The 14,382-nt window shown below is 39.0% G+C and overlaps 1 long non-coding RNA gene across 1 annotated transcript in view; it reads right to left on the reverse strand.

Annotated features, from left to right (window-relative positions):
* Positions 1 to 14,382, reverse strand: part of LOC122802626 — a 792,526-nt gene that overhangs the window by 177,619 nt on the left and 600,525 nt on the right. The gene's annotated exons all lie outside the window — the stretch shown is intronic.

Consider the following 14,382-nt stretch of genomic DNA (forward strand, 5'->3'; position numbering starts at 1 on the left):
ATATCTCCAATGTCTTTGTTTATGAGTTCCATGATGATACGTTCCATGGCCTTGCAGACCAGGCTCATCAGGTTAATGGGGCGGTAGTTCCCGGGGTCTGTTGTGGCCCCCCCTTTGTGGATTGGGATAACTGTCACGGTGCGCCATTCAATGGGCACAAAGCCTGAGATGAGGCAATGGTTGAACATGGTACTTAGGTGGGGTGCCAGTTCATTCTGTAATTCATGTAGAAGGCAGCCTGGGATGTTGTCAGGTCCCATGGATGCTGTGTTCTTGGCTTTGAAGAGTGAGGGTTTTACCTATGCAGCCGTGATTACAGGAACTTTGCATTCTTCCGGTATAAAGATGGGCCCTTTAGGGGGTGAGAGGGGAGTAAAGTTAGCACTGAACCTATCTGCCAGGATGTTGGCAATATCAGTTGGTTCTGTATATTTAATGTCATTGTGCTGTAACTCAGAGCAGATCTGAGTGTTGCCACTGAGATTCTTGACATAGCTATAGAATGCTTTGTGGTTGTCTTTAGAATCAGTGGCAATTCTGTTTTCATAACTAGCTTTGAAGGATTTTATGAGGGATCTCAGCTTCTTACTGAGGCTGACTAGGGAGTTCCTCCAATCGTGGGATTTTACTCTTTTTTGCAACAGTTTCTTTCTTCTGTTGTAGAGTTTGTTTATGGCAGAAGACCACCAGATTGGCTTCCTTTTTTTGGAGGATAGCATCTTGGTTCTATTAGGGATAGCACGATCCATGCACTCGTGTAAGTGCTTATAAAGTGCATTTGTGTAGGATTCAGCAGTCGTACCTCTATTGTCCATCTGCATGGGTGTTGTGAAGTTTGCCACTTCTGTCTTAAGAAGCGTGAAGTTGGCTTTGGAGAAATTTTTTACGGTTGTTTTCCTAATGGGGGGTGGGAGCAGAATGTGGATGTCTAGGGTGATTAGCTTGTGGTTGGATCTGACCAACGAGGAGCTGACCTCTGGTGGAACACCGGTCACCCATGTTGGTGATGACCAGGTCTATGATATTGCTGCCCCTGGTGGGGGTGTGGATAAGTTGATCCAAGGCATTGGAATTGATGATTTCCAGAAAACGTTGAGCAAAAGAGTTGGTACATGAGTAGTTTTCCCAGTTAATGGTAGGGTAGTTGAAATCACCCATTATTAGAGTGTTGGGTTGTACCTTAATATTTTCCACTGTATCAAGAAAAGAGGAGTGGGAATCTTGGGGCATGGTGGGGCGTCTGTAGCAAGCTACAATCTGGATTGCGGTTTTGCCCAGAGTTAGTTGAACTTGGATAATCTCAGATGCATTATGCTGAGCAACTAGCTTGGAGGTGTGGATATCCTTAATGAATATGGACACGTTTCCACCTTTAGTGTTTTGGTCTGGGTTTGGTGGTCGTAAGGTGTGGTATGAATTATAGCCTGGTAATGCAGGGATGCTCTCTGGAGCTTTGAACCAGGTCTCTGTCACTATACAGATGTCAATGTTCTCCATTTTAAGGAGTGCCTCGAGTGATTGCATTTTGAGGTTTAGACTTCTAGCATTGAGTAGCATTACCCTCAGATTTTGCTTGTTTGTACCTGTGAATGTAGGCCTACATGCACAACTTAAAACAACTATACAGCATAACTAAAATTAATAACCTTGGTTTAAGGAAGCTGCATGTTAGCTAAAACTAAATGACTGCAAGTGACAAAAATGCTACCTGTTAGTTATTGAGCTGTGGCAGTAATATATATTCTAAAAGCAGTTACTTCACTGTTCTCATATGCACTTTCACTAATGTAATGACTGATTCTGTCATGTACACAATAAGCCAAAGCAAGTTGCAGGCAAATTGCAGGGTCTGGAGATATTGTAGGCAGAACAAAATGCTGTATTCTATAACAGTAAATACAGACGTAACTTGGAATTAGCACCACTGGTGATCCTAGAGGGATCTTCAGAGCAGCAAGCCTCCCGTGATGATGTCATCCACTTAGGCATGCACTCAAGTCAGAGCTTTACATGCAGCTCAATGAACGGAATTAGTTTTTTTTTTTTTTTTTTTTTTTTTAATTGCAAAGCTGCTTTGGGAACAAAAGGAGATTAGTGCTTCCAGGTGGGTGGAAGAGACAGCTGTGAGAATCCTAATCAACAAGATAGAATAATATCCTGCATCAGACTGACGAAAATAATAGTAACATGAGAAGTATGCATGCCTAAAGACAGTGCACAACCAAACACAAGGTAGCACTCCAAATGAATTAGTATAAAATAATAAAATGTAAGCAGCAAGTCATTAGATTTTACACATTGCCCAAAACACCTAATTAAGCGGTAGCTCAGTATCACATCGTTATTCAGCAGCAGTACAAAATCAAGCTGAACCAAGAGAAAATGCAAATTTGGGAAACGCTAGGATTATCAACCTACATTGCTAAACTGATAACCAACTGAATTCATAATAATGGGGTTTAAATAACAACAAAAATAAGGTTGTCAACCAAACTGAACAGTCATCAGTACTGCAAAAAAATCCTGCCAGAAGCTTTTTAAACTAAATTATACTAAAACAAGCATAAATCTGTTCTGAACTACATCTTGGATTAAATGCAACCCTGTTAACTACCAGTCATAATGTAAAAAAGACTCTTACAGCCCAGGAAAAGAGAATTTAAATGTAAAAGCACAGATACTGAAATGAAGTAAATAAATACAGACATAAATGTTGCCATCTAATAGCAGGTTACCTCATTATACTGACAGAACTTAGTAAAAGTTGAGTACCCTAAAGAAGGCCAAGGAATAAAAGTAAAGGTAGAGGACATTACCAGGATTACCTACTGGCAGTGGAACAGGCGCACAATACACACTCTGTACACTGTGAGTGCAATCACAGAGTGGAGACGGCAAAAGCTAAGGACAGCACATCGGCAAAGACTTCTGAAATGAAGAGAAAAGCAGAACATTTGGAGACTGCAAAAGAGGCATCTGCTACAGCAGGTGAATGTTTTCAAGTCAATGTGATTTTTATTGGCTACAGTAGAGGCATGACACTGTAAACCACTTTCTAACATAGTAAACTTGCAACTTCAGGACTAGAAAACAGGTCAATAAATTGTAAATAAGAGAAAGGCTGATGTGGAAAAGACAGATAGTTAAATCAAGAGAAAGTGTAGCAGAGAACAAAAGACCAGGGTAGGCAAAATAGCATTTGTGAGTCCTTTTGTGCTCCAGATATATAACAGTGATCTTAAATCTTCAACTGATATTCAACTCATAGAATATGCTGACAGCCTCAAAACTGGCAAGACAGTAATATCAGATGAAGACCACAGAGTGGTCAAAATCATCTGAACTATTTAAAGTGAATGTAACCTGCAAAGCTATCTAAAAATTATTGTTGAAAGATATGTATTAGACTTTGTTATGAAAACTAAAAGAAAAAATACAAAACAGTTGAACTGAGTTACCTGAGGCCTACAAGCATCATGATGCACTTGTGACAGTCACAAGTATTAAGATATAATATTAGTAATATATGTGCCAATGCCAGGTTACGCATAGACTGATTGTTATTAAGGTAGATAAATACTTGTAGCTGTTCTGTAAGAGTTGCAGTGCTCACTTTACGATTCAGCCCCAGGAGCAATATATTAGGGTTCCTGTTAGCAGCTGTCAGCAAAAAACACACTAAGCACTTAAAGAATCTGTCAGAATAGTAGATCAGTAGTAAGGTGTCAAACTCCCACCTCCAGTGTTCTGAGTAACGTCCTGATCTCTGGTCACTGTTTCTGTGGCATTCTGCATGTCCACCCCCATCTCTGCATAGGTTTTCTTCAAACAGTTTTGGCTTCACCAAATTGCATATACATGTGTGTATATATATATATATATATATATATATATATATATATATATATATATATGTATATATATATATATATATATATATATATATATATATATATATATATATGGCTTACATACACTTAATCTAACACTCATTTAATCAACAGTCAAAAGACTGACTGCATAACATGTAAACTAGAGCAAAACTATAAAATATATAAACTGCAAAATATCGACACACAAAACAATGACAAGATGGAAGCCATACTAGGAAAGGGTTTATGCTGTTTCCCCACTGATGGGCGATCTTAGAATTGGTATGTCTGACTACCAGGGCATGTGGGAAGTGCAGTGGGGCCTACCCTCCTTCCAAAAACATTGCAAAATGTGACAAAATTTAACCTTATAGAAAACCATTGAAAAATCTGAAAAAAATCAAACCAGATTCCCCCTTATCCACCCACCACAACCCCTTGTTAATTATATATACCAGCTCCGACGTCACACAACAGTAGGGAAAGGGCATAGACCTTCCTTAGTATAACTTCCATTTTTTTCAGTATTTTGTGTTTATATATTTACTGTGTTGACATTTTACAGTGTCAGTATCATTCAGTCAGTCTTTTTGACTGTTGATTAAATGTGGGTTAGATTAAGTGTTTAGTAATCTATATTCATCTACCAATATATACAGTATATATACATATATATATATATATATATATATATATATATATATATATATATATATATATATATGGGTCTATGCCATAAGCTTGAAAGTTCAAAAGACTGAAAGCCAACATATCTAAAACTGAAAATATCTAACATAGGAATTTGCCCCTTCTCCACTGTTGTGTGACCAGTTGGTATATATAATTAGCAGTGAGTGTGGGGGGTGCAGGGGGGCACAGCCCCCTGCATTAAAACACCTTTTAATATTTTGCATTTTAGCTATGTTAGCTTTCAATGTTTTGAACTTTCAATCTTATGGCATAGACTGTGTGTGTGTGTGTGTGTGTGTGTGTGTGTGTGTGTGTGTGTGTGTGTGTGTGTGTGTGTGTGTGTGGGCATGTGTATATTCATAAAGAAGTATAAAAGTAAGGCAGGGGAAAAGGTGCGAGATTTCAATGGGTACAACTGGCAGGGGTCATTGGTGCTGGAGTATGCAGTACTGGCACTGATTAATGAAGCTGTCAGGGTATCACAGCTTTATAAATGAATACGTGTTTTGTTTTTTGACTGTTTTGACTTTCCATCTTTTGGGATTTCTCTTTAGCCATTTGAAATTTGAGTACTTTCATGGTTAGAAGTATATCCATCTACATATTTATATGTGTGCACATATATATATATATATATATATATATATATATATATATATATACATATATCTATATATATATATATATAGAGAGAGAGAGAGAGGTAGATATGGATAGGTACATAGATATATAGATGTAGATAAAGAGATACACAGGGCCAATGTTATAATTTCGGGGACAGGGCCGGTGTTAGTATTTTGGGGCTCCCAGCAAGTGCCCCCTAGGCACTTCCAGTGCAAGTATCACCCTGCCACTTCCATACCTCCTAAGTAACCTTTTAGTTCATGCTGCAAGCTTTTAGGAGTAATGCACACAGTCTGACGTGTAGCTACAATGTTCTTCTTACATTACAACAGGTCAATGTACCGCACTATTTTGGCCCATCTCATAAAGGGACATTCACAGTTACTGGCATGTAGTTGCAACAATGATACATCACAAAAACTCTATGTAACTGTCTGGACTTGGGTGAAATGCCACCCTAGGCCTATTGTTTCTGACCCCCCCCCCCCACACACACACACCCTCCAGTCTTCCCCTCTGTTTCCCACCATGTTGGGCTCCCCATATGATGCACATTACTTTTTTCTTTCTTTTCTACCATTTTACCTTATTCTTCAGCTTTTTCAAGACACCATAGCTTTCTATATGCTCTGAAGTGCATTTTTTATTTTTTTTTCCTTTTTACACAACCTTTTTATCCAAGAAATTATGATCAAAGAAAGAAATTCAGTGTTTCTGTTCAGCTTTAGTTTTCCTGTCATTGTTTCAAAACACCTTTCCTAACCAAGATAGCACAGTAGTAATCTTTTAGGAAATAACACAAAAAAGCCAGGGTCCAAGGAACCATGGGGTTATAGATGCTCTGGGATGCACTTTAGAGCATTTCCCAGTCTTTTAATCCAGTGGTGGCCTAAACTAAAATTATGAGTAAGAAAAGAATTTCAGTCTTTTTTTTTTAATTTCTTTATTGTCTTTCTAGGAAGGTATTAAGTTCCACCAAAGGCTGAATGTTCAAAGCTGGCAAAATAGTAGCTCACAATAAACTAACAAGCCAATTGTTATGAGGATACACAGGTTTATCCCAGAATACTGCATGCCTGCATACCCCCCCCGCAATAAAGACAGTCACTGCCTAAGTATCACACTGGTCCTAGATTGGGATCAAAGCAGGGACACAAATTGCCACAGTTGTGTATTTTAAGAGACGCCTAATGCACATATACTTAGCATGCCTCCTCACTCCTCACCCGAAGCCCCCAAAGGCAGCTACCAGTATACATGCCTGATGTATGATTGTGAAGAAAGTGAAAAAAAACATGATGACAGTAATGTATTCTACTTTGTTGCTCCTTGACAGTACACTGCCCCTACAGACGTTGTTGTAACTTTTTTTGTACACATGTGAGGTCTGTTAGAAAAGTAAAACAAACAATAACCACACTGTCCTTAGGCCAAACATAAGCTATACTGACCTCCTGTGTACACCTGTAAGGTTTGACTGTAATGAAAATTAAAGGGGTAATAGCCACACAATCCCCAGCCCCCCCCCCACACACACACACATAACCTACAGTAGTTTTCTGTACACACACATCTAAGCAGGGCTAGTTTTAGAATGGGTGTAGTTGAAAGCAGTGACCATTATCAGCTTTATCCTACCAGGATCATATCATAGCCCTGTTCAAGTTAAAGAGCATAATCAGAAAATTAATACATTTTTTCTCCTCATTTTTCTCCAGCCAGCAAAAGCTTTTGTGGGGGCACACACACAGTCAAGGGTGATTAAGGGAGCCTCCTGTATCAATTTATACAGTCTGGAGAGTATGGGCCACCAGAATCCTAGAAGATCCAAGTGTCTGAATGTTTTGTGATAGAGTTTATGCCTTACTTTTGAAATATAATTGTTTGTTAGCTGTATTTTTTACTAATACCCAGAAGAATAACATATGTGTCCTAGCAATACTGGATGTGTGTACAGAGCAGTGATATTTTTTTACAATCACACACAAGCATAAGCCATAGCAATATTAGTTTTGTACTTATTTCAACAAATAGCAATACATTGTGCAACACTGATACTGCCACACCATATCAGTGCCTGCTGTTTAGCAGTCATCAAACAGCAGCAGGAAGTTATTTTTATTTACCTCATTGAGGAGTAATGCAAATATGTCACTGTCCCTGATTTCACTAACCTTCCCTGATTTTGCTTATAATTTTGCTCTGTCATTTGTAAAAAGTTTAATTTGCTGGTAAATCATTCAGAATTACAGTCAATAAATCCAGACTTAAGAGGTTTATACTTCTTATTGTCCAAAAAATGCATGTTGATGCATCAGCTGTTATTCTATTACCTTTTTAAGTGAATTAGAGTAATATTTTAAAGTGTGTTCTTGATTTTGAGACTTTATTCTGCTATTATTTTTGGCAGTGAGCTGAATTCTTCAGCAAAAAATTGAGAGTTATAGTACTGGGTGTTCTGCCAGTATTTGCAAAAATCCCTGAAAGAAAAAAACATTGCTGAAGACTGGAAGCATCTTCTCTTCTTATAATGCAAGGTATACACTGAGATCAGTCACTCTGGGCTATTGATCTCTCTAGTGCTTATCTTGCTTATGTTCATTATCAGCTTTACCTTAAAAGGGTCGTATCACAGCCATGTTCAGGTTAAGGAGCGTAATCATGAAATACATTTTTTTAATCATCATTTTCCCCAATTAGCAGCAGCTTTTGTAGGGCCCCCACACAGTCATGGATGAATAAAGCCCCCCCCCCCCCTGCAGCCACAGGTATTGCAGGTACCTAATGCTGGCTATGTTGTTAGTTTTAGTAGAGATAATTTCCACCAGTAGGGTTTGTGGCACTACATCAGTGGTGAAATATTTAATGGAATTTTGAAGCCTGTTACTTGATAAAACACTGTTACTATTACCAGAGATATCTTTGAGTTTTAAAGGAGATGCAAATAAGAGTTATCTAGCTGGTTTCTTAAGTATACAAGACTGCTGTACTAGCTTTTGCTGGTTTGACAGACAGGTCACAAAATATTAGGATAACAAAACTTGCTGTGGCTGGGGCCCCCCAAAAATAGGGAGCCCCAGTGACAGCAGGAGTTCACTGGTGCCTAAAGATGGCTATGTTTGGGGGCCAGCAAGTGTCAAATTGCAGTGCCCCTAGACAATTGTAACATAAGTTTCACCTTGTCACTGTCACCTCTCCTAAGTAATGTTTTAGTTCATGCATCAGAGGTTTAAGAGTAGTGCACACAGACTGAACTGTACCTACAATGCTCTTACATTATCAAGGCCTGTTTACTGCACTGTGTTAGCTCATCTCACAGAAAAAGTTTCATAGTAACTGGTATTTAGTTACAATGATGATACAGTACAACAACCCAATGTACAGGGCTGGCCTTGGGGGAAATTGTGCACTAGGCAAAAAAGCTCCAGCGTGCCCCCCACTGCCTATGTCAAATTACTACTGATATAAATAGTAGAGTGTGACTGAAGCAATAAGACTTATAAGAGTAGCCACAGTATCATTAAAATAAGCACAAGCACTATCAAGATGTTAAAAGTATTCTCTAAAAGACCAGCCACAATGAAAATATATAAAAATATTTAATAATGGATAATAAAATAGAAAACAGGAGAATACTTAATATTTATTTATGATAAACAGCATTGTTTTCAGTCACAGTAAATATCAAAATAACACAGTTGGACAGATGCAGAAAAATAAATAATACTAAACTAATCTCACTGTACTTTTCCTAACTGAACTAAAGAGAAACTGTCCCTAGTTAACTCACTTGGTATTGCAAGGCAAGATGTACTGCTGATATGCTCACTTCCATAAAGAAAGATGAGATACTACATGCTAACTGAACTGACTCAACAACTGAACAACTGACAATTGACATAGAGCTCTTATATCCCAATATGTCTATAAATGTATATGACTATATACCCAACTGAACACACCAAATTGCTAGGAGTGGAAATAGACAATAAACTAAAATTTGACATTCACATATCCATGACCATAAAAAAAGTCCACAAAAAACTTGGAGCGCTATACAGAAATAAGCAACTTCTCACCAAAGCAGCAAAGATTCCAATAGCAAATTCCCACCTTATCTCCACCTTACTTTATGCCTCTCCAATATATACCAACCTAAGGCAATGTGATCTAAACAAGCTAGAGACCTGCTACAACAAAATCGCCAAATTCGCCACAGGGGCATCCTACCGTAGTCACCACTGTCTCTCACTTGCTGAACTGGGCTGGCTTGAACTCCCTCACCTCCTTCAGTGGTATCAACTCTCACTCGCCCACAAACTAGTAAACCATCCACTAAATGTCCCATCCCTCCAGAATCTACTCCAACCCAATCGCACCACCAGAACACTAAGATCCAGCAACAAAAATCACTTGCAGATCACTAAAGTCAATATCTCTGCTGGTGAAGCACTATTCTCTTGCACCATAGCCAAATTATGGAACTCCCTCCCACCCACAATTACCTCCATACCATCATGCACCCACTTCAAAACTTTAATAAAAGTGCACCTAAAAACATGCTGGCTATGCCCTTGCAACACCCACTCTAATATCACCCTCCCCATCCAACCACTACCTTTCTTTCCACTCCACTAACTACCTTGATTATAGCAAGCTCAGATGCTCATAAGCCAGTACTTATTATACAGCAGGAACTTCTTCTTGTAACATTTTTTAATGTCTGTTATGTACTTCACAGATAAAGATTCTAGTTGTCTACTGATGTACTATGTTCTTCATCTGTAAATATGTTGTAAGTAATTGCTATGTAAATTGTTAATCACTATGTAATCCAATGTAACTACTGTCTGTTTATTTTAACTGTGGAGCTTTTCTCCCCGGGCCTTCGCTGAAAATGGACTTACGTCCAGTTGAACACTCCCGGTCAACAAATATAAATAAATAAATAAATAAATAAATAAATAAATAAATAAATAAATAAATAAATGTCAGGTTCCAAAGAAAAACAAATAACAAACTGCTGCTGCCAGAGTTCCGTCCTTCAGCTAGTTATAGAATGACATCATATATAGTCCCTGACTCTGGCACAGTACACATTCAGAACTCTGTTAAGATTCTGCTGCATTTTTAACATAAGCAACTTTTACAAATACATTTTTAATACATATATCTGTACAAATCAATGTGACAGTCAAATAACAAGATTATTTACAAAACTTCACCCAGCCATGCTGGCATATGCCACACATGTACTGTCTCACTTCTCTTGTTACAGCTGGCAATACCTCACAACATCTCACACACACACACACATAGTACATTTGTGTAAAAGATTACCATAATGGTAGATGTCCTTGCCTTCACCACTGCAGTATTCCTTACTAACGGGATTCCCTGGCATGAAGCCCTACATCCAGACAGTTTACAAAAGATTTCTGTTGCTTCAGGGTACGCTGAATGTCACCTGCTAACTCCTTGCGTAAGGTAGGGCATAAAGGTGACATTCAGGTGTACCATCCTCAGAAGAGATTGCCCCAGTAGGAACAGCAGTCCAAGGAAAACCAAGGAGAATCTGCACAGCCAGGAAGGGAAGAAGACCAGGAGGATGGAGGGAGGGAGTGAATACTGCAGTGGTGAAGGCAAGGACATCTACCGTTATGGTAGGATTTTACACAATTGCACTATGTCCTTACATTCACCATTGCAGTATCCTTTACTAATGGGAGAGTGCAAAAGCTCAAGAAGCAACCTGGAAGGAGGAAGCAGCAGAGCCCTCCAAGAATCCCTGAAGAATGGCAGCAGCAAAACCAGCTCTGGCTCTGGAGATACCATCCAGCTGGTAATGTTTGGTAAAGGTATGCACAGAAATCCAAGTAGCAGCTTCAAGAACAGAATTAACATCTAAGCTTTTGAAAAATGCACCAGAAGAAGCCACAGCTCTAGTGGAATGAGCCTTAATAGAAGAAGGAAGGCTCTCGCCATGAAAAGTGTAATGAATTACCACATTGATGGTAGTCCACTGAACACAGAAGGTATTATAAGAGATCTGGGAACACAGGTTGACAGCAACCTCTCTTTTGATCACCACATTGCCACTGTGGTCAGAAAGTCCTTCTGTGTGGCACATCACATTACTAAGGGTTTTGTATCCAGGAAGAAAGAGGTAATTGTCCTCCTCTACTCTTCCCTCATTAGGCCAATCATCGAGTACAATGCCTCATTTGGCATGTACCTCACTAGACACCTGCAACAACTGGAGAGGCTGCAAAAGTACCTCACAAAAAGGATCCTAGGTCTTAAATGCTTGTCCTACATGGACAGACTCAAAAAACTCCAACTATTCTCTGTCTCATATCGCCTACTTAGAGGTGATCTCTGCTTGACTTACAAAGCCATGTCTGATGCAGCTCTGTTAGAAATGCTACATCTAAATAAATCCCACTCCCTCCGCACCACATGCTCCAGAGACCTCAACCTCATTACCACAATTAACAGAACATGCTGGAAGGACAGGTTTATAACCCAGAGACTGCCTATGCTATGGAACAGACTTCCCATACATGTCAAGCAGAGCTCCTTGCTGACCCTCTTCAAGAGAAATCTTGATGAGTAGATGGGAAACAGAAAATTCACCTCTGGGATAACTCCAGTGGCTCTACTCGACAGATGCACTGGGAACTAAGGTGACACTATGCCAGGGTAATCCTATGGCTAGGCTTGTAAAGGCCCCAGGACCATGAGCCTAGTACACAATTATGAACCTATGAACTTATAAAAGGAAATAGCCTTTGAAATCTAAGTGGAAGTAGTTTGTTTGGAAACAGACAAACCTAAAGACCTAGGATGAAAGGAAACAAATAACTGGTCAGACTTCCTATTAGCTTTAGTTTTATCCAAATAAAATCTGAGCTGTCTATGCACATCTAAGGTATGTAGCACCCTCTCACTGTCAGATTGCAGGGAGGAAAAAAGGTATGCCAATAAACAGAAAAACGGTTAAAAAATGGATGTATGCAACAGACTTGCGATTAAAACTGCATTCGGACTGGCGGCAAAAGAGTTCTGATGATGGTACGCCTGAACGTCAACTTCATGCCCTACCTTACACAAGGAGTAAGCAGGTGACGTTCAGCGTACCTTAAAGCAAGGGAAATGGATGGATGGAGGGCTTCATGCCAGGGAATCCCATTAGTAAGGAATACTTCAGCAGTGAATGTAAGGACATCTTCTAATTTCCCCTTATTTTCCCCCATCCTGGGCTCTGTACACCATACACATTACCTTTTTCTTCTTTTTCTCACATTCTGCCTTACTCTTCAGCTTTTACAAGAAATCATGGCTTTCTATATGCTGTGAAGTATGTTTTAAAGGCTTTTCACTACCTTTGCATGTAACAATGGTATGAACAAAATTATGATTAAAGAAGGAAATTCAGTGTTGCTGTTTAACTTTACTTTTCCTTGGATCCTTTCAACACACTGTACCTGACAAAGATAACACAATAATATCTGTGTAGGAAATAATTCAAAGCCACAGGGTAGTGCTTGCCTGAACAAAAATCATAAGTAAGAAAAGAATCTCAATCTTATTATGTTTTTTTTCAGTCAAAGATGTAAGTTGCATCCAAGGCTTAATGTTCAAAACTAACAAAATAGTGGCTCATAATAAACTAACAAGAATAATGCCTGCCTACATAGTCCCTCCAAGAAAAAAGAAAGTTACAGTCTGTGCATCCCTCTGGTGTTAGATTATAATGAAAGCATAGGTTCAAATGCCAACGGTCATGTATTTCAAGTGACTGCAGGCATACATATACATAGTTTGCCCGTTCACGCCTCACCCTACCCCTAAAAAGCTCCTGTACTTATGTCAGATGTGTGATTGTGGGGAAAATGAAAAAAATAATTATCACAGTAATGTATTCCACTTTTGCTCCTAGACAGTAGAGTGCCTCTAAAAAAGCTATAGTAACCTTATTTGCATACATTTGATGTCTGTGGGAAAAGTAAAAGAAACAATGACTACATCATCTACAGCCCCCATACAAGTTATAATGACTTCCTGCACACAGCTCTGAGGTTAGAATATGAGAGAAATTATTATCCCCAGCCCCCCATGTAAGCTACAGCAACCTTCTGTATACACCTCTGATTAGGGCTGTTTTTAGAATGGGTGTGGCTGAGGACAGCAGCCACCACTAAAGTATATCAAAAGCTATGTATATAGTCTGGGGTGTGGGACCACCAGATCCCCAAGAAGGTCTTAGGGTCTGAAAGTTCTGTGAATGTATTTTATGTCGTAATTTTGAAAGATAATGACTTCTTAACCATATTTTTTTACTGTTATCCAGAACAGTTATGTATATGCCTACTATTACTGTGTGTGTAGCCAAAAAAAATCTGTGATATTTTTACACACACACACACACACACACACACACACACACACACACACACACACACACACACACACACACACACACACTCTGCACATTCACCTTCAGGGAAACAGGAGAAATGTCAATTCTCCTATTGCATGTCTTTGAGGTACTGGAGGAAACCAGAGCACAGAGCTAGATAAGTACAGAGCAGAAATGCATACAGAATCCACACAGAAAAAAAAAACATCAGCGTAGAAGTCAACCAGAGAAAAGCACTGTGAAATGGCAATGCTACTCACTACACCACTTTGGCAATGAGCAGTTGCTTTCACACATATCCTCTTCCCATCACACTACTAAATATAACCAACTATCATGTGTAAAGTATATGCTTGTGATGGTATGTGGAAAAATGTATGGCCAACTTTTTACTCTTAAATACACTGTAACCATGTCCCCTCACACACCAACATAATGGCAGTGCCAATGATGTTTATGATAAAAAGGGAAAGAAATTATAGCCACCTTGCTACTCTTATCCTGCAACCCCCCCCCCCACCACACACACACACACACACACAAGCAGAAGCCATATCAATGCTAGTTTACACTGATTTCAGCAAATAGCAATACATTGTGCAGTACTTTTACTGCCACATCAGATCAGTGACCGTTGTTTAGCAATCATCAGGAATAATGCTTACCTGCTACTGTCCCTGATTTCACAGAATGTCCCTGATTTTGCCTTATAGTTTTTCCCTGTTGCTCATAAAAACAATTTGATTCTCAAGAAAATCTTTCAGGATTAAAGAT

The sequence above is a fragment of the Protopterus annectens genome, chromosome 5.part0 (assembly GCF_019279795.1).
Source record: "Protopterus annectens isolate FY-2018-M chromosome 5.part0, PAN1.0, whole genome shotgun sequence".
NCBI classification, from domain to species: Eukaryota; Metazoa; Chordata; order Ceratodontiformes; family Protopteridae; genus Protopterus; species Protopterus annectens.